The 20,709-nt window shown below is 51.6% G+C and overlaps 1 protein-coding gene across 1 annotated transcript in view; it reads right to left on the reverse strand.

The window, feature by feature from the left end:
- Positions 1-6,789: 6,789 nt before the first annotated feature.
- LINGO3 (leucine rich repeat and Ig domain containing 3) overlaps positions 6,790-20,709 on the reverse strand; it is an 89,109-nt gene continuing 75,189 nt past the window's right edge. Inside the window, exons 4-5 of the transcript XR_002105045.1 lie at positions 9,276-9,283; positions 6,790-6,802 (exon numbers count right to left, since the gene is read on the reverse strand). The gene's annotated coding sequence lies outside the window, so the exon portion shown is untranslated. The remainder of the gene's footprint in view (positions 6,803-9,275; positions 9,284-20,709) is intronic.

The raw sequence follows: 20,709 nt of genomic DNA on the forward strand, positions 1-20,709 counted from the left end.
GAAATAATTTTTATTATGATAATTGGCTTTTAAGGGGATAAAATATAAAACATGCTGGTAGGGGAACACGGGGAGCTGGTAAGTTTTTTTAGACATGGGTACACAATAAGGAAAAGTTTGGGAACCTCTGGTCTAGGCCCATCGATGCAGTCACTTGGGCGATACCCTCAAACCCTTCTGAACAGCGGATGGGTGCCATGTAGCTCTGTGCCAGCTGCTCTCCATAACCAAATTGAATGATGAGGAAGGGCCGTCAGCTGATGGCAGACAAGAAGGGATTGGCACGCAGACATTAGCAGCTCAGCCAAATTCTAATGCTAATGCCTCCAGCAAAATCAATGGAGTTGCTGGAGAGGCCCATTCATTTTGCCCCAGAAGCCAGCATCTCCCAGTATGTGTGCTTGCTTTAGCACGGGCTCCCTTGCTAATAGCCGAAATGAGCTACATCCTGCCCTGTAGTCCAAACAGCAGCTGTCTGGGCATCGCCACCTTTCCTCCTTGCTCTAGTGATTTAAGGCTAACGCGCTAATAAAATATTACCATCCCAGATTATAATTCCCAATCATCCTGCATGCTGTGTTTTGGCTAGATTTCCACGATGGGTGTAGTGAGGTGAGCAAAATGAATCGCTCTGTGTAAATAATGAGGGGAACAGCATTTACTGAGCTGCGGCTTATTTGTAAGCTGGCAACCGCACTAATGGGAGAGCTGTGCAATATTTGTCACGCGGCAGTGTCCCTGTGCCGCTCGGCTCCCAGGAAGCTGTTGCCATGCCCCTGCCCTATGGGCGCCAGTGAGCCCCAGTGGTCACGAACACATTTGGGCTTTCACTATTTATAGAGTGCAGGGTTTCCAGGCGCAGACAGCCTGATCAGCATGAAATAACTAAATCCTGAACATTTTGCCCCAAGCACTCGCACCTTCTCTCCAGACTGTAACTTGGCCCTGAAAGCAAGGACACGCACAACCTCTGAAGTTTCAGTTTGAATCTCCCACTTCCTGCCGCAGCAATGCGTTAATGCAGAAATGTCCTGATAAGAGGATGGATTGTATTGCCTGTCCCAGTTCACATGACATGAGTCGAGTTTCCAAATACAAATCCCTCTGAGGGTCTGGAAGTGTTCAGCATCTCAACAGGGAAGTGCAGAATTGCAGGATTGGACCTCAAGGTTTATATAGAAAATTGAGGATCTGTTTTAGGTCAGAGAGACGCACCAGGGCTGTGCAGTCCATCCGACCCTGAACATGAACGTGCACAGAAATGGGGTTCTTTGTTGGTGCTTGGAAAACTGGTCTGAGGCTCTGTTAGTTGTTGTCTGAGTATTAAATTAAGCTATGAAATTAATAGACTCATAGATGCTGGGATCGGAAGGGACCTCAACAGACCATCAAGTCCTTGATCACTAGCTTTGGGAAAAATCCAGATGCCTGCTTTTCTTGTAGGACTTCGGGGCACGCATCGGATAAATAACACCAGGAAGGAAGCTGCTTAGGGCACTTGCACAGTGTCTATTAGTGGAGTATCTATTCTAGCCCATATGCTAGGGCTGCTGTGGCTTACATGGGTAAGCTCAAGGCCATTTCAAATCCATCCTGCATTCAAAATACTTTTGTTTGAGAGGGCATAATCGGTGTTATTCATCCAAGACAGGTGCATATACCTGCTTTACATTGCTCTCAGCTGGTAACTCAATGCAGAGCCAAGGATAAACAGGTCTGACGCCAGTAAAAGCACAGCTCCACTTGGTCTCTCAGTGGTATATGCAGTGTATTGGCATGATGATGCGTGATGGAGCTGGCGTTACTGCTCTCTCTTCTCTCCCTGGCCCGGGGATAGAGTCCGTCTGTCCTGAGAGCTGTCAGTTCAGCCCCTATCATCAGGACTTAATTCCTCAAAACAACGGAGAGCAGCAAAACAATGAGCTTTTCCGGCTGGACTTTTGTGCACAAACCCAGAGCCTTGAGCACCTTTTGGTGTTACTTTCTGCCCACTGCTTGCTTAACCAGATGTCTACCTAATGCATTAAAATCAGAGTTGCAACGGGGCTCAAAGTCGATGCAATTTTGGGTATGGACTATGTCTGGCTAGTCGGACTCCCCAGCCCGTGTAAGGGTTTGATCCTGCTCCCGGTGGTGTGACTGGAGCCGATTTCCCTTGCCCTTAATACTAATAGCAATTGGATGGGTCACCTACAGAGTAGCTTTGCAAGCCGTTTTGAATGCTGTTTCCTGTTTGCTTTTTGAAGCATTCCTCCCCAGCTGTACTTGGGTCTTAGCTGTGGGTTTGACTCAGGACGGTATTGTAATTAATCATCACTGTAGAGCAGTGGAGCGTGCCTTTTATATTTCTCCTTGGACACCTAATCTGGGGCTATAATGTTGTAAAAATAAAGAATATAAATGGGTAGTCTTTAAGATTCAGCAGGATCCTGATCTTATTGATGGTGTTCAGCTACAGAGTCAGTAAATTTCCCTCATTCAGATAAGTTATTTATATTAATGGCTGTACAGCAAACTGTTTTAAACAACAGTACATTTATTACGTGTGTCATATTTCTTAACGAATAATGTTACCGTCAAGGTAAAGTGGGGCCCATTAAAAAAAAAATTACAAGATTAGCAGGGAAGGGGAATGTGGTACCACGAAGATGGATTTGGGGGGAGCTTCGAGACGCAGAAGAAAAGGAAAAAGATGGACTTTTGAAGAAATACTGATGCCAAATATTGCTATCGTTTCTTTTACGATGATAAGAAATAATGCCATGATTAGAGATAATGTAGGCATTTAAACAGAAAAGCACCTTTTCCCCCCTATTTGCACTTCACCGTTTAGGCAACAGAAATAGTGTGGTTAGTGCTAGTTAGTTTTAGCTTCTCTGGTTCTGTGCTAGCTTGATCCTGCTATAGTTTAGGTTTTTTGGTATTGCGGTGAGCTATTTTTAATGCATTTGGTTGGATTTGATTTTAGAAATGTAAGATGAAGACTTTAAGGAAACACTTCTATTCCTAGGAGGTTTTGTACTTTGCTTCTTTTCTCCCCTCTCGACAACCTAAATTTAGGACCAGCATTCTTCAATAATGTCCCATTCAGTTCCAGTGTCCCTGCTGACAATGGAGGCTCTGATTCCCGTGGAGCACTTCTGCACAGGCATGTGCGTAAGACGAATTCAGGTCTTTCAGGGGGTGGGGTAGTACTCTGGCTATTTTTATGGTGGTTGAATGATGCGAGAGTGAAGGAGCAGTGAAATGCTGTGCTGAAGCTGAAGAATAATCTAACTGACCTACAAAATGCACGGCGCCTTGGGGCAGAGGCTTAGCTGATGTCAACCGTCATAGCTCCGTTGCACCAGCTGAAATGTGTGCCCTTCATTAAAACCCCCCCCCAACCCATAGACTTTAATAGCTTGCAGGCTAGTTGCAACAGTGACAGGAAAGGGAACATTCACACGAGGATGACGGCAACTCTTCCCTAAGTGCGTGGTGTGGTACGTGTTTCTCTTGCATCTTCTCCAGAGGGGTGGTGTGTGACTGGTGGCGAGAGAGGACAGTAGCAAAAGATGAGATTTTTCTAAAGATGGGATTTTCTCCAAAAGATGGGATGTTCTTGTGTTGCTGGACACCTGTGGAAGAGCTTCCACTGGAAGCACCTGTTCTCCTGAGCATTTCCCCATATCTCTGCATTGTTTCCAGGAACTTTCCTAGAGTCTCATATGCCTTTCTAGATTGAGCTGTATTGAGGATCCTCAGAGCGTTATGGCCACAGTGATTCCTATTGGTCTGACAAAGAAAAATACCCGTGTCATTCCATGTGATATTCAAGAAGCCGCGTGCACCCGGGACTAAAAGTGAAGTTGGAGTCCATCATCAGCTGCTAACAAAGAGATGGGATATGAGAGAGTGTTTAATGATAATCATAGAAAAGAAGGGCTTGAAGGGGCCTCTGGAGATCATCTGGGGCAGGTCACCATTGTGAGGTGGGAAGGAACATGGTAAGGTCCCTGGAAATGTAAGAATTAAAGCTGCATGATAAAGGCAAATGGAGCCGTGGTAGATGCATCTCTGCAGAGGGGGTTCATAACAAGGGAAAAAAGGGAAATATTAGGGAGGCTATTATGGGGAGAGCTTCTGTGAGGCCAGAGGGAAATAAATGGTGCCCAGAAATGGATCACAATAACGACTTGCTTTAGGACAGGTTTGTGGTAGTGACTGCTGAGTGTTGGTGAAGAATATATGGAAGTGTCTCAGCTGATTTATTGTTTTTCCCTTTTCTGAGTCCTGTGCTAGCTACCCGTTGATTGATTCCTAAATCTGCTGTGCAGTTTCAAGTAAGAAAGCAGCCTGAATCTGCTCAAGACTGTATTAAATAAGAAGTCAGACTGATAGATAAGCAGCAAGATAATAGCTGTCTGCTACCGAGGAGGCAACAAAACACAGCAGACTGGAAATATGTTGATGCTACTCCCAGCTCTTTCTTTATTAAGTTTGCAACCGAGTCATTGCACGCAGGAGGCATGGGTGAATGCAGGCAGAATAAAGCCTGGCTGGTGAAATTATTCAGCAACTTGCAGGATAATCTCCCTCCGTGCCCTCTTTTCCACGCCCCCCATAGCCTGTCTTCCTATCTAATAGCTTTGCCGAAGAAGCAAGGTGAAGTTGTGTCCCTGCCAGTGACGAGCTACAATGCATGGAGAAACTGGAACCAGTTTTCAAGATGAGCCCCTGGGGACTGCCGTTGTGTGAAGCTGCTGCCACGAGCTCACAGGGAAGCCACCGTGAGTCTTCAAACTTGTGCGGTACTCCAAGGCTTTCCTAATAAAAGAGCTCCAGAGGCCTTTGCTCGGCCAGAAGAGATGCCATGTGCACTAAGGGGACTTGTAAGAGAGAGATCTCTATGCTAGCTGCCTAGAAAGGCTTTTCGCCAAACATAGACATAGTCTTGGGTGCAACTTTTGCCCTTGACGTCAGTGGAAGCAGGGACCTTTCACTTGGGCTTGGGAGAGCCCTTACAGCTCCACCGATCGGTGGTCCAACCCCTGCGTTTGCAGTTAATGCCAAAGCAACCCTTTCTATCACGTGGCTTAGCTCTAACCTCGTGCCCTTCCTGAGCACTAGCTTCCATTGTTTCATTACTCCTTAACTCGGGACCACTTAATCATTTTGTTATGAAATGTGTCTGGGATGCTCATTGGCTTCAGTGATGTTTAAGATTGCCCAGAGGTCAAAGAGGTGCCGACTAGCAGCCTCCTGAATTATGCTTCTTCAGGAGCATGGAGCAGAGGGACTGGGGCATCAAGTCCAGGCCCCACCTATTGCAGGCCCCATAGCGTCTATATAAATTACATCTCTTATTCCAGAGGCCAGATCTGTCGGCCTGCGTGCAATTCATGGTGATATAACGATGAAGGGCCGTTCAGTCAATGCTTTGCTCAAGATTCACTGTTGTCTGGATCCCAGGTACAGTGCATCTATTAACGTTCATGACATTGTTAAAGTGCCATGAGGTCTTCAGGGACCTGTGAAAACATCGGCAAAAGGGGCACTGGTCTAGTCTTACAGATTAATGGTACTGCAGGGGGGGTGGGGTTGGCAGCTCACCTATGTCAAAAATTTCAGTATCAGTCTACAAGGGAAGAAAGCCGGTGGAAATGACGGTCTGAAAGCTTTTGACGTTGGAACAGGCAATGATGCATAAACCATAAAGTGAAGATGATGATGATTATGACAAAAGGTTATAAAACAATCAAATTAATCTTCTGCAGCAAAGTGTGGGTTCACTAGTATATTCATATTTATCTCCATCTTCATCTGTCTGCCCAGCTGTTCCTAGTGGAAGGTTGTCCCAGGACCTCGTTGCTCTGAAGCATAAAGACCGTCTCTACATATCCCGGCTCTATGTATTCATGGCCAAATGAAACTACTTATTCTTGTGCCAGCAGTTCCCTTTGCTTAAAGAGCCTCTGCTCCCTCCCTTCCTCCTGTGCATTTCCCTGATGTATTTATGGAGAATGGTGTGTCCCCTCTTGGTTGCTTGGCTGTAGTTGTGATGGTGACATTCAGATATCTCTGTATGCCTGGGAACAAAAGCACAAAAATCAAGGAACGCCAGTGTAAGTAATATATTAGTTTAGAGCACTTGTGTGACATCCTGCAATTAGTAATCCAAGATATTACAGAGCAATGAAGAAGCTTAATTTAATCAGATGACCATTCAATTATTGATGTTACAAAGTCGTTCAGGTGGGACTTCATTCATGGAATAGTAATTTAAGAGGCTTTAGAGATATTACATGACCCACAAAAGATTAAAGCTGGCGATTTTTCCAAACCCTTGAGATGATAAAATATGGCAAGAGAGGTATCACATTGGTGTTGTTTGTTTGCCCATTGTTCGGGATTAGAAATGTTATGATTTTATACCTGAAAGCGTGGTGTGTGTTTTTTTTTTTTTTTTTTTTTTTAATAGATGCGAGGTTTTCACGTCTGCATCTTGAACAGAAAATAGCTGTCTACAGAAAATAGCTGTCTAAAATGTTTTGCAATAGTGGCTTCATGTTTAAACAAACTGTACCATTATCTGAAAGCAAAGACGGTGTACACTAGCACTTCAGATAATAGCTAAATTTCTTTCTAAATTGGTCCAATTTAAAGCATTTTGCAGAATTAACCCTCCAAACGGAAACTCCATAATAGCATGGTTGCTAAATGTAAACCAAATATTAAATACGATAGATCAACTGTTCTGATTACAAAAGTGAAAGGGGGGCACCCACCACTTCTTCTTCAAATTCATATTTTGGAATTGCTTTAAAAAAGTGGTCTGCTAAAAAAAAAAAAAGGAGCACAATGAAGAAACACATTTATTTTGTTCAAATTACCTTTTTGAAATGCATCTGTAAAATAGCACGTCACGGTTGTAAAACGTAGTTTGTTTAGAGGGAAGCACTAGGAGATTACTACATGATAAATCTTCAAATGATGGATTATTCTGCATAATCGCAGTGAAATAGGATCTCTCCTTTTACTCGTATCTTTTGATTTGCCACAGCAATCCAAGGGGGGTGAGGACATCCACTCGGATGGGCTCAGGTCTCTTCCAAAATATTTCCCCTCCTTGCCTGGCTCTCCCCTGGCCCTGTCACCCCTTTGGTGACTTGTGGTCCAGCTAGTTTCTCCCTGTGAGCCAGGGCCTGCAAAGCATAGTGGTGTCTCATCAGCTTTGCTCACCAGGAGGTGATGAATAATGAGCAGAGGGGTGCCGTGGGAGGTGGATTGAGTGAGCGCCGGTGTGAGACAGCAGTCGCACGTCCCTTCACATCCGTGCCTGCCTGGGCTCCAGCTCCCCAAGCTCTAGCTTATTAATGGGTTTGACAGTGATCTTTCAGACATGGCTCCCTCTCACTCCCTTCCCACACACCTGCCAGCTCAAGTTAGTTGTGCTCGGGTTGAGCTGCCTCCCCCTCTTCTTTAGAACAACCTGGGACTCCTGGCAAGCCAAGCAGCCTCTCCTGTTCCCTCGGGCAGGGATTTACGGCACGCGCAGAGTCACAGAAAATGAGGGTTGGAGGTCACATCTAGTCCAACCACCTACTTGAAGCAGGACCACCCCATCTAGATCATCCCAGCCAAGGCTTTGTCTAGCTGGGTCTTGGGCAGCCTGTTCCAGCACTGGTAACCTGTTGCCGCATGCTACAGGCACCCTCCAAAGGCAGCGTGTTGTGGGGGCAGCCTGTGCTCCCATCCCAGCTGTTCCCCAAGAGTGTGAACGAGTTGCTGGCCTCATATTCCCTGGCTATAAAAACTAAGCTATTCCCAAAAGCCCTGTAGACAGTAATGCTGTCACCCTTGCAGCCTCCCGTACGCAAGAGCATTATTATTTCTTTTTTCCCCGAAAGGGAAGATTAGAGCCTTGGACTAATTTTTAACATCAGAGCTGAGCCTGGAGCAGGTCTCTGGAGTCCCAATCCAGTGCATATCGCCACGAGGTGACACTCAGCTGCCTTTCCAAAGGGGCTTTGGGAGGTTGATGGCCCTCGCTGGATTAAACATTAGCAGGAAAATAAGAAAAGGGCTGCCTAGAGCTCGTAGCTGATGCTGGGCTGGGCTGTGATGCATTCTCTACCTCTGCCATGCTCCTTTTAACTCTTCATTTTCCCTTTCTCTGGTCTGATGCCTAGCAGCGCCCTTCCTAAAGGATTCCCCTTTCCGAGGGGCGTGGATGTCGGCTCTCCCAGATGAGCAAGGGAAAGGGGTTGAGCATTGGTTTTGGCTTCCATGCAGGGAAAAGGCTAGAGAAGTGTCCTGAGGCTCTTGGTTCAATGGAGGCAGGTACAGGGCTGCAGGGAGGGTTACAACTCTCATCTCTCTACTCACCCAGGGATCAGGGAAGACCTCTGGAGCTCAGATCTGGGTGCCATCTGGTCCAGAACATATTGACAGTGGCCACCGGTATCAGATGAAGGCACCAGAAACTCCCCAGGGGACAACGATGCCAGAGCTCTCCCAGATGGGGACTCGTTAGCGGGGAAACCGCTCGGGTTTCTCTCTTTGTTCCTTATCTGAAGCAGCGGTGGTTTTGTTCCCATCCCCTTTTGGGAGGAGGCGTCCTACTGGGGAGAAAAGGGCTCTAAAGAAAGTTCCTTAAAAACCCCCAACTATGGTCTGTTCCCAAGGAAATTGCAGGGGGAAATTAGAGGCTGGATTTAGGGTTGCCCCCCAGCCCCCACCCTGTGCAGCTGCCTGGGCTCCCTCCTGGGAGCTTTGCAACGTGGAGCCACCTGCTCAATGGGGAGCCCCTGAGCGGGGTGTACTGGCCAGGCAGGGCCAGCTGGGGAGCATATCGAAGAGGGGGAAATAGGAGCCAGCGTCTCGTTATGGGCAGGGCTGTACTGGAGCTGAGCTGGGCCCAAGAGGCCTGGGGAAGGGAGCACAAGCCACTTCAACCAGTGACCACCGGAAACTTGAGATCCTGCTCCTGCCTTTGTTTCAAGGTAATCTGCATCATCGCAGATCCTCACAGGAGGTGAGAGGCTCCAGACCAGCTATGAGCTGCCTGCCCGGAGGAGTTTTCCATCTCTCAACTCCTCTGTGAAATCCTATGAAATATGAACCTTCATTTCTACCCGGGAGAACTCTTAGTCTTTTCTCCAGTGCCTGAGGAAGGGTGTTTGTGCCCAAAAGGTTGCAATTAAATAATTTTGTTGTTGTTGCAAAAATATGGTTGGTCTAATAAAAGATACCATCTGTGCTATGAGTCCTGACTGCCTTTTCCTCTAGACCGATACGGCTGCAACCTGCATACCTGAACCAGTGATGAATTCCTTGGTGGGTTTATATGAAGACGGCCTGAGGGATTTTTCTGGCCTTTTTTTGCCTCAAATATCAGGGCTGTCATAATATATTTTCCCTGGCTTTGTCAAAAGAACTGTGCGGGTGACTCGGGTGTAGGCTGGGAGCTTTCTCAGCCATTAATTGAAGTTCAAGTTCACCCATGATTGAAATAGAAACCTACACACCGGCTTTGTGACATACGGGCAGGAGCCGTACCCTTTGCGGGGCAACTGGGGATTGCCACAGCAATGGATTTTCACATTTTGAGATGCCGACAGCAGCCCAGAAAGGACAGGCTTGAGAACCACCAGCTTATTTTGCACCAGCTATCCTATAGTAATAACCGCTCATAGCCGCTGCTGAGCGGGGCTGGGCTCTGACCAGCGATCAGACCAGACCAGAGGTGCATGCAGGCTTTTGCGGCTTCCCTAACCCATCCAAGCTGGGGATTTGGGGAACTGAAGCAGTAAACTTCCAGCGAGCTGAATTATTTTTAATTTATAAGGAAATTGGTTTGCCTCCCGGTGGGAGATAAGACCTTTAAAGGCACCCGCTGGAAAATTGCATTTTCTAATTGTCGTATTTTTTTGGCTATTATTTTAATACTGTGCTGCTGGGGAGCCTCTTCATCACCTCGCTCTGCGCAGAATGGCGGGTTATCTATAGCATCGAGGCCCGTTATTGCCGTTTCTCTGAGTGACCTCATTGCTTTGAGCGGCTGAGAAAAGTGCAGCGCTGGAACTGAAGGGCCGTTCAGAAGGTCTGTGGGTCTCCACGATTCAAAGCACCCTTGATGCTCGCTTATGTGGGTCAGCGTCCTGCAACGGCTGCTCCAGCCTCTTTGAGCAGGAGGAGATGGTGGTTGTGACCTAGCTCCTACTAAAACCCCACTCACCGGGATGGTGCCATCCAGGATCTACATGTAGACTGCAATGGTGATTAGCTTTCTGTTGCAACACGGCGGTAGTGAGGCCTGGGTGTGGGGGGAGAGAAGATGTTGAGCAGAGAGGGTGCGCTGTTTGCAGAAGCCGTGGCAGTGTTGTCACTGGAGCTTTATGAGACATTGGTACATTTTTAGCAACGCTTAGTGATGAGCTCAGCTAGACGCTCAGGAGCTCAGAGCCTCTCCTAGCTTTGTAGACATTCGGGTCTGGAAGGTTTTAGATGTGAACATTAGGCATCGGGTACATTTGCCCCACTGCTGCCCTTTGCCCCCTGGCTGAGAGCTCTCAAGGGAGTGGAGTTAGAGCCGGTCCTATCCCAGGAGTCCCAGGCGCCTCCCGGATGAGGTGGGCTGACCCCATGGGGCTAAGTGACACATCACTGATTCACCGTGCTGTCATGGTGTGACGATAGGAGGATGCAGGAAATGACCAAGCAGAGGGTAATGAAGCTGCCCCCTCTTTTTCAGCCAACAGCTGCTCCCCCGCTCTCCTCGACCCTCCCACCTCTCCCCATTTGCTGGGCTGTGCAGCTGGCTGTGCAGCTTGTCAACCCACGATGAAAGAGCTTGTGAAGGCATTTGCAGTTTGGACTCTGCCTGCCTTGTTCGGTGCCCTGGGTGAGGTCGCCAGGCTCTGAGAATAACGTCGGCACGGGGGGATATTCAGGCTGCTACAATGGGGCTTTGCTATGCACTGGCTTGAAATCCAGAGGCCTTTCCAAGGCCAGAAGAGTGTGTGTGTGTGTGTGTGTGTGTCTAATGAGGAATCTGCCCTTTCCAGTGGTATCAATCACCTTCTTGGCACTGTGGGGTATATGACCCTGTCCCTAGCACAGCTCCAGGACTGAGTAGTGCCCGGGCTGGGCTTCAGACCAGAGATGTATGGGGGCAGCACAGGGGGAATAGTAAAAAACCTTTGTACTTTTGCTCTCATGGGTGCCTCTTCTTTCCGGCAGAGGGCAGCATTAACCACTCGTTTTGCCTTTATTCCCTACCTGAAGCCTCTGCAGATGCCTGCCTCTGCGTGAACCTCCCAAATATGCAGGAGGCTGGGGGGGCTTTGCCCTTCCCATCTTCTCTTACTCAGCTGGCTGCGCTCTGCTTTACCCTCCTGCTTACCCCAGCACTTGATATGACCTGGTGCTGCATGGAGAGGAGATGTGTGGGCTGGGATGGAGGAATCCGGGACAGCAGAAGTGACTCCTTGTTCATCTCCCACATCTACTGGGTTGGGGCCGAGGAGGATACCGGAGGCTGGGGAATATGGAGAAAGCCCATGTCAGGGCGAAATATTAAGGGTCCCAAAAAGATTTTAGAGCCCCGGGGTACGTGGGTGGGCGATGCTTTGTCCTCCAGTGCTTGGATGGGCAGTTTCTCTTGACAAAGCGGGGAAGAGCAGCCTGTTGTTTCTGACTCCCTGGATCCCTGGGAGCTTGGGGAAGGGGTCAGTTCCCAGGTGCATCTATTTGGGGAATCAGGTCACCCCATCAGCCCTTACTTTTGAGCAGCCAGGAAGTCTCCTATGACGCCATATAATGGGGGAACCTGTATGGTTTCCTCTCGGAGGCTGGGGGAATAAGGGAGTCTGGCAGCCAAGAGATCTAACCAGGAGCTCAAAGCAAGGGACAGTCGGTTCTGCAGCTGCCTGCACCTGCCCCTTGGGGGAGGACAACGAGATGGGAGTGGAGGGAAAGAACAACACCATCCAAGAGCTGCTTGGCAAACCAGGCCTAGAGGCCCAGCAGCAGGCAGCTGTGCAAGTGGGGTGGGACAGAAGCTGGCGCCTGGAGCAGGCCAGGGGAGAGATCCAATTAACATCACACCCTTGGCTTGCTTTGGCATTGGAGAGGCTCGAAATCCTGCAAACTGTGCAATGGGGGATTCAAGGGAGGACGTGCTTTGCTAAGCAGAGGGCAGATAGACCACAGGGGCTCCCTGTGCATTTCCCAGGCCCGTCTCTCCTATCCTAGGCCATCCTGCCCCTTAACCAGGTCCGCCTTCCCTGGGCCTGGGGGGTCCCTGTGCGTTAACTCATCCCAGTCTGAGGCTTTTCTAATGACGTGCTCAAGCAAGGGAGCAGGCCACACTAGCTCCAACGGTGAGGCAAAGCAGTGAGAACCAGGCACAGGGAGACGGGACCCCTGCCGAGTCCTTCTCTTCTGCCATTGCCTCGCTGTGTGGCTTGGGTCCCCCTGGTTTTGCCTCAGCTCCCCCATCTCTAATGTGGCGACGGGGCTAGTTCCTTCAGACGGGGCAGCAACGGCTCCCTGCAGCAAACGCCGCAACGGGTCTCGACAGCTACTGCTGCATTCCCAAACGGGGACTTGGCCAGAGCGATAACGCTTGGCGCTCAATGTGGCCTCTGTGCCGTCCTTTGGGACACTCGGCAAGGACCCACCTGCGCCTCTGAATCCGGCAAACCTCCAGCCTGGCTTCATGAATATGCAGATGAGAGGAGAAGAGGAGCCTGTGATCCCAGGATCAATAGGGAAGGGTGAAAAGGCTGTTTTTTTCCAGTCTGCAGGATCAATAGGGCTTAATGGGAGTTGGCTGCCCTGAGCTACTCCAGCAACCTCCTCACGCACCATTGCGGGCTGATGAGGAGGTGGGATCACTAGGGAGATCTACCCACTGGGTGGCCAGGGACCCAGGGAGCTCAGCTCCGCTGGGAGGCATCAGTGGGTCAGAGCTCTGCCAAGGACACCGACTTGGGAAGCAGTTGTCCTTGTCATCTGGTGCCCTGCCGCATACTGGGGACCGCTGGGGAGGGCTGGGATGAGGATGGGTCATTGGAGGAAGCTCAGGGTGGGGAAAGGTGGGATGGTGACTGCTGAGTGCGTGGTGCAGGGGCCTTACTGGTAGCAGACCCAATCAGGAGGTCACATGGTAGCCTGATTGGTGTAGGGCTAGGCAGCCAGGGTACAAGACCAGACCTAAGGAGCAGGGCTGCCAGTTGCAACTGGGGAGCTGAAGGGTGAACATCTCCAGGCTGGAGTACTGCTGCTCCCAGAGCAGCCTGGAGGTCAAAGGTAGGGACTATGGGGATGGAGGAGGTTCCCGGTCCCAGGGCATGACCTAAAACTACACCCTGCTGGGGTTGGATGGTGTGATGGGGCTGCTGGTGGTGGGCCTGAGGGACTGTGCATAGCGGGGGCTGGAGTAGAGGCCCAGTGAAGGGCAGAGAAAGAGTGAGCCCAGCGGGGGTGGAAGAGCGGGTCCAGGAGGGGTCCAGAGTCACTGTGCGGTCCACGAGCTCAGAGAGCGGGGACAGCATTTGGAGAGGCCCGAGAAGGTGGACCCGTATGGGAGACAGCACTAGCTGCTCGATAACCTTGACCGGCCCACGCTGGGGCCAGGACCAGAACGGTCAAAAGGCAAGGATGCCAACCACAAGGGATGGCCAGAAGCTAGAGGCCTGGAGTCCCGACTGGCTTCGACAGGAGGCCTGGACTTGCGAGCCAAAGGTCCTGGAGGTGGCCACTGCTGAGAGGGAAAGGGCTCTAGGGAGTTTGCAGGCCAGGATGATGGCAGAGGTTAGGCCACTTGAGTAGGAGGGATCCAGGTCGGGGTCCAAATGTTCAGTTGGTAATATAGTAGGGCTGGAGCCGCATCATAATGCCATCTGCAAGGCGTGGGACATGGTGTTGGGGCAATACAGTGCTGTGCATTATGCCCTTGGCATCAGGGCATTAAATGGGCAGCCTCCTGTCTAGGAACAACTACTTCTCAGTTGCATCAAAGACACGGCAGGAGAGTCAGGTGGGCAAACTGCCCTAGACAGGTGGGCAGGGCGCCGGTTGCACCGGCCTTGAAGTCCCCCTGCCACCCACAGGGTATAGTTCTCTTCTGAGGATCATCTGGGCAAATGCAATGGCAGAGTTATTCAATTGGTAAGCAGTGGTGTGTTGGTAGCACCCTTGTCTTACAGGCTTTGGACCTGTAGCATGGCATAGGGGATTCTTGGCTCCGTTTGCATATGAGGCTTTGAGGGCAGAAGCGGGGGGCATGAGGAGGAAGGAGGATGCAGAGGGCCCATGGGTGCAAGCCCAGGCTCAGGTGACCATATGCCATGGCCCATCCACTTGAAATCCATGGAGCGAGCGGCAAGGTGCTGACAGCTCTTCAATAAACCCTTCCCTGTCCACCTTGGTGATGTTGTGAGAGGGGCAAGGGATGCAGTAGGGAGCCAGAACCCTGTTTCCCATGCCATGGCGCTGCAGGATCTGCCTCTCCTCTCCCAGTTGTTCCTGCTGCCCTCTTGGCCTTCCCCCACCCCTTGTCAGCTGTAGTGCTGGGTGCTGCTGGGCCTGGTTTTCTTCTGGCGGGGACGGAGTGAGGCAGTCCCAGCATGGCGCTCAGCTGAGTTTGTGGAGCATCTGGTAGAGCCGGGGCTAATGCTGATAGAGCCTGATGCCCGCTTTCCTAGCCAGCCGTGGCTGTGTCTTGGCTCCGAGTTGTGCTGCTGGAGGTTGGGGTTGGTTAGGACGTGAACTGCCAGAGGCTGGATGCACCCAGGCAACGAGATGGTTCCCACGATGTCCGGGAGCTAAAATAGGTTTGGTGAAAAGCATACATCCACCACAGTGGGTTACAGCAGCCGTCGAGCGCTGCCCACATGCGAACACACGGACGTGGGTCCACAGTATCTGCCCTCTGCTACCTCTCTGGCACCTGGGAACCCAGGAGACTTGTGCAGCCCCGCTGTGGGGACCGCAATTGGGAAATGCTTTCTTCAGCTGCCCATCAGCATGGCCACCCTGCACTCCCGCAGCCTGCCTGGGTTCACACACTGCCATGACTGGGAATGGGGACTCGGGGCGTGAATTCAGCGGGCTGGAGTCTGATGCACGCACTGGAGCCTGCGCAGAGGGACTGGATGCTACAGCCTGCCGTGGGGAGGTACAGCTGGTAAGCACAAGCACGGACCAGCTTAAGCGAACCCTTGCATCCCAGAATGCATTGTGCGGACTGGCTGCCGCTGGTTTGGACCCTGCAGTGTACCCCAGGCAGGTGGGCTATTGCATTGGCAACGTGCTGGCATGAAGTGCGCCATGCACGCTGCAGCCAAGGAGCTGGGACTCTGCTCCACCGGTCAAGGCAGATTGGGTGACAGGCCCACGGACCAGGAGCTCGGGTGCTGTTGTGGGAGTTTCTCTTCAATGGGGAACTTGTCGGATGGTTCCTAGCTCCGATCGGCTTCCGGAAGAGGGAGATCTGCTTCTGCGGTGAGACTTGGGAGGCACCTTAAGACCTGAGCCCAGGCAGCATCTCTGTACTTGGGCTGGATGGGGCCTGAGGTCTAGAAACAGGTGATAGGGAGGTGGCTGCAGGGCAGGCACGCTAAGTAGGGGCCTGCCTGCCAGCCTGACTCTCCCGCTACCTGGGCTACAGCTGACAGCAGAGGCAGCACTGAAAAGCAAGAGCTGAGAAGAGAAGGGTAGGACTGTGTATGTGGCTAGCTCTTTATTGACCTCCCACTTTCCCTGGGGCTGAGGAAAAGCCTAAGCATGGTGCTATTTATAAGGCAATATTTATAAATGCGGCATTAATAATTAATAATAGATTAATAGCAGTGGCAGTGTGTTAACACACATGCATTAATCATTTATTAGTTATTAATCAGCAATTGATTCCTCTTCAGTGGGTGTTTTGTAGCAGACTCTATTAAGAATTTTAAAATCGCCGGCAAGCAACCCCCCCCGCCACCGCAATCAATAGCGATTCAGTAGCCCATCAATTCACGTTGGGAAGGGAGCAGAGCTGCAACCCTAATGTAAATTATGCCTATTAACTTGTCCTCGTGCTCTCGCTAAAAGACTTGCACGCCCCACGTAATGACCAACGGGCTAAGTTCTGAGTGCTCGTTATTTCTTGTCCCTTTCCCATCAGCGAGGGGCAAAGTCAAGAGCTCTGCTCAGGGCTGGTCTGCAGGGGGTCCTCGGGAACGTGCATCTGAAGTAACTTTGAAAGTAGATTAGCTAACCGTTATTAAGCCCCTGTGCAGACACTTTTATTCGCCATTAAAACAATCTTGATTCAATTTCTGTTCCTTCATCTCCAAGGAGAATTAGCCTCAATTGAATTAAGGCTGCTTGACTTCTGAATAAGCGTGTCTACACGGGGCTGATGAATCCACATTAAAATCTCTCTCTTCGCCTGGACTGCTCCCTGTGTCCCATGTTGGCAGGCTCTTAGGCTGCCTGCTCTTTGGGGCCGGGGCTGTCTGTAGGTGCAGGGTGCGTGCAGCATCACGCTGGGTTTGAACTCGCTTTCATTTCTTAGCATTCCTCATTATGTTTCACTAAGGAGCGCTGGTCCTGGGACAGTGTGCAAGGTGCTGTACGGACACCGCTGCAGAGAGCTGGCTGTGTATGAGATGAGGCAGCAGGTGGCTGCAGACAGACGGGGGAGCGTGGGGAAGGTTTGCAGGAGCCTTTGCTACCTAACGCAGCCGCCGCCCGCCGAGTAACTCAATCCTTAGCCTAGCCTGTTGCGGGGGTGGGACTGCTGTTTTGTTTTACCGGGTGAATGCAGGGACGCCAGGCTGACAGCAGGGGCTACAGCAGATAGATAGTGCCTCGCCTTGTCCTCAATCCTAATGGTCCAAGAAGCCCCCCGGGGTATGAGGTTGAGACTACCGTGGAGAGCCCCCAAGCAGCAGGCCCATCCCCAGGCTCTCTTCTCTGCCCCAGTGAGGGGCTGTGTGACCTCGCCTGCTGCTGGCGGGCGAACGCCTCCCTGGGGGCAGGCCCAAGGTGGTGCAGATTAAGGGTCTCCGCAGAGTCCTTGCGGCTGTTGCCCTCTTCCCTTGTGGCCTGGGGCAAAGCTCATGACATTGCTCCTGATTAAGCAGGCCGGGCCCAGCCCTCCTCCATCACCCCGGGTCACGCGAGCAGAGCTGGGGTAGAGTGCAGCCCTCACTGCAGAGCAGCCTCACCAGAAAGGGGCTCCCTCCATCCTCTGGGGATTGTAAACCCCGTGCTGCCCCGTCCCTCTTGTTGGGGGGAAGGAAATGACACAGGAGCCAGCGCTGGTTTTTCCCCCAGCTATATTTCACATGCTTCTTACATATAAAAATGCGCATGTTCTGGGCTGAGAAACCCTTCTGCAGGAGCTGGCGGGAAACTCCCAGCTCCTCCATTTTCATGCCTCCCCCCTCCCCCCGAGAATTAAAGACAAAACCAGACACTGAACAAGGACTTGCTGTAGAGATGACACTGTAGGGACTCTGGAGACAATGGCATGCATAGCTCGGAAGAAGGGTGGGGGCAGGATCAACTCAGCGTGCTCAGGGGCATGGGTCCAAGGCAGAGGCAGTGATGGGACAGGGTGAAAACAAAGGAAGAAGCTCCCAGGCTGGAAGTCCGAGGGCAGAAATGTTGGCATCTTCAGCAATGGATAGCAATTAGCCCTGCTTCTTGCCACATGGCAAGGGAGAGGAGAGGGATGGTGTGATATCAGTGACCAGCTGAAGATATGCAGCAGGGATGTGGACCACGATCACAGCCCCGAGCACAGGCCCGTTTCACTCTGCCATTCTCGGTGCTTGTCTCTTCGTACAGCATCTGGCCTACGTGGATCTGAAGGTTAACGTACAAGCGGGAGTCAGACCCATGTCTGTTTGCTTCTAGGGCCCATGTCTCGAGGACATGGGCCTTAGAGAGATGCTGGGGCCTGGATGCTGCTGTCCGAGATTGGGCCGTTGGGGCTATATGTGTAGAGCCACGTCAGAGGTGCAGGCAGGGGGAACTGGTCCAGGAGTCCCTTCACTGTCCCAGGTGACCTCTGCACCTGGCTAAAACACTAGCCCATGGTTTGGGCAGGTCTCAAGGCTCTATCAAGGCAGGAAGAGCCCACTTCATCAGGTACCACATCGCAGTGCTGACAGCCAAGTATGACCCCTCCATGCTCCACATGCTAAGAGGCACCAGGCCACTTGGGCTAATGCTCCTGCTGAGCAGAGCTGTGGGAACAGCCCAGTACAGTGGCTGATGCCAGGGGCAGCCCCTGAAGGGAAGATGCCCATGTGCCAGTGCATTTCATGTCTGATGGAGCTGGGATCTGTGGCCTCCCAGGGCTGTGCAGCAGGCAGGAGGGGGTGACAGTTGTTTTTTTGCTCCTTTAGGAGCATGATGCCCCTGCACCAGTCCCTGAGGCAGGCACGGGGGAAGGATGCAGCCCCACAGACCCCCCTGCTGCTATCTGCATAAGCAGCCTGTGCATCCAATTCTTTGTCCAGATATTTGCTTGAGGACTGGCTCCCTTCCTGACCTCCAGTCCCTTGCTGGGGCAGAAGTGACCACAGGGCTATTCAGGAAGGAAGAAAGGAAGCCCACAGCTTAGGGTGGCGGCATGCAGGAGACACTGGGAGGGGAATGGAGGATGTGCTGCGCCTGGCAATGAACTTGGGTGCAGGAGAGTCGCTGGGGAGAGGGCAATGCTTGGGATCCAGCGTTCCAAGCACGCGGGTTAATTTGCACTGATATTTATGCTTCCAATTTCTCATGGGCTTTTCTAACACCATTTGTGGGGCCAAGCATCAGCATCCTCATCACAATGACAAGTATCAGCTCAGGTCCTGCCTCAAGGAGACCCGCTCTGCTTTGCCACTGAGCAGCCAAGGCCTTTGCTCCTCTCCCACAGCCTCAAAGAAGAAATGTATCAGGAATTGGGCAAGAGATGCTTCTGCCTGTGGTCATCTTAAGAGGTGCTGCAGTTGTGTGGATACAGAGAGAGGGAAGGGGTCAAGGCTGCCAGCAAGACCGTAGGGCTCCTGACTCGGCTGTGCACGCTCGTACTGCAGGGCCATACCTTTCCATGTGGTCGGCATGTAGGCCAGATGCATTGGCAAGCTGCAAGTGCAGCAGCCAGGGGAACTGAGGGCATCCATGCAGTAAACTTGTCGTGTCCAGCCATGGTGCCTTCTCACGCTGTGCTACTCCGGGCACAGGATAGCTCTGCAGCAGGCTAATTAGCACAGGGCAGGCTAATCGGCCTGGTCACTGAGCTGTTCTAATTAGTTTGCCTGGAGTACTGGGTTTAGGACATGGCCTGCCCAGGGCAGTGCAGTGTCTTTGAGGGTGCTGCTGCTAGGTATAGTAAACTTCCAGCTCCATTGCTATCCACAGTCTCTGTGGTCCTGGGGCTGCAGCATGGCCTCAGGGAGAACAGCCCAGGTTGGAAATGTGGCCTCTAAGGGCAAGATAAATAAGGGGGGGGAAAATACTAGGCTTTTAGAAACAGGCAAAGAGCCAGTGCTGCAGCTCCTCCGAACAGCGAGGCAACGTTGGCTGTGCAGGGCAGAAGCCTGGGGGCCAGATCTGGTCTGGACGGGGACTGTGGATAGTGGCTGTTCTGCAGGGAGGCACTGCCAAGTGTTACATGGGCAAGTGTCTTTCTGACCTGGACTCTGGGCACAAAGTGGCCTCCTCTTGACTCCAGTGGCTACCCCCGTGCTCCTTGTTGCTAATGGCATTTGCTGTGCATAGAAATGGGCCCTTTGCCTCCTGCCCCTGCTGCCCTGTGCCCTGGGGAAGCCTCAGATCCACATGCGCTATCCCTCACTGTGCAGATCGTGGTGCCACAGGCAGAGGAGGCCTGTACTTTCCCAAAACTGGTTAAGCAAAGACCCTGTTTCCATGTACTCTGCGCTGCCCGTTGTGGCCACTGAGTCCGGGCAGTGGCAGAGAGACCCCATTCATCCCTGCATCCTGCCGCTCAAGTTAAAGGTGATGCTCGCAGCAAGTTCTTCACCGCTAGATGGCATTGCCTTCTCAACCCTCTTCATAGCAGTGATGGCTAGTCAATTGGTCCAGTAAAAGCTGGGAGAACTGTTATTATTGAAGCTTCCAGCATCTTTCTGCAGGCCCGGAAAGGAAGCAGACAGCAGAACGGAGGAAGGGTAGCTTGGGCCCGAATCCTTGTCTAACATCTCTCCCACCTCATCAGCTGGCCCAATTAAAGATATCGCCCCCTGAAAAAAAATGCCCTGTTTGCTGCTTGCATATGTCGTGGCTCATCGTGGCTACAACAAACAACATGCCAATCCTACTTAACGAGAAGCACCCAACTAGCGTCCAATTCTGGGTGCGGGGTATGGGATCAGTGTGCTGCAGTGATGGAGAGCCTGCCAGCTCTGCTTACCACAAGGAACGGGGAGGCTAATGAGAAGGCAGGTGGCCGAAGACTGCTCCTGATGGGAGGGACCCGACGAGCCAGCTGCACTGTACAGAAACACGGTCCCAGGGGCAGGAGGGAGCCGGTGCAGTCGTGACTAAATGCATGAGTGCCAACCTCCACCTCCACCACACTGTCTGGCCAGAACCAGCGAGCCCAGTCGCTCCCACGCAGGAGGTTCGCTTGCTTCCCTGCCTGCCCTGCCCCGTCTTCCTCTTAGAAAAATAATCTCCCGCCATATGGACTGTCTTGGTCTGACACGA

The sequence above is a fragment of the Crocodylus porosus genome, unplaced genomic scaffold (genome assembly GCF_001723895.1).
Source record: "Crocodylus porosus isolate Cpor-Errol unplaced genomic scaffold, CroPor_comp1, whole genome shotgun sequence".
Lineage (NCBI taxonomy): Eukaryota > Metazoa > Chordata > Crocodylia > Crocodylidae > Crocodylus > Crocodylus porosus.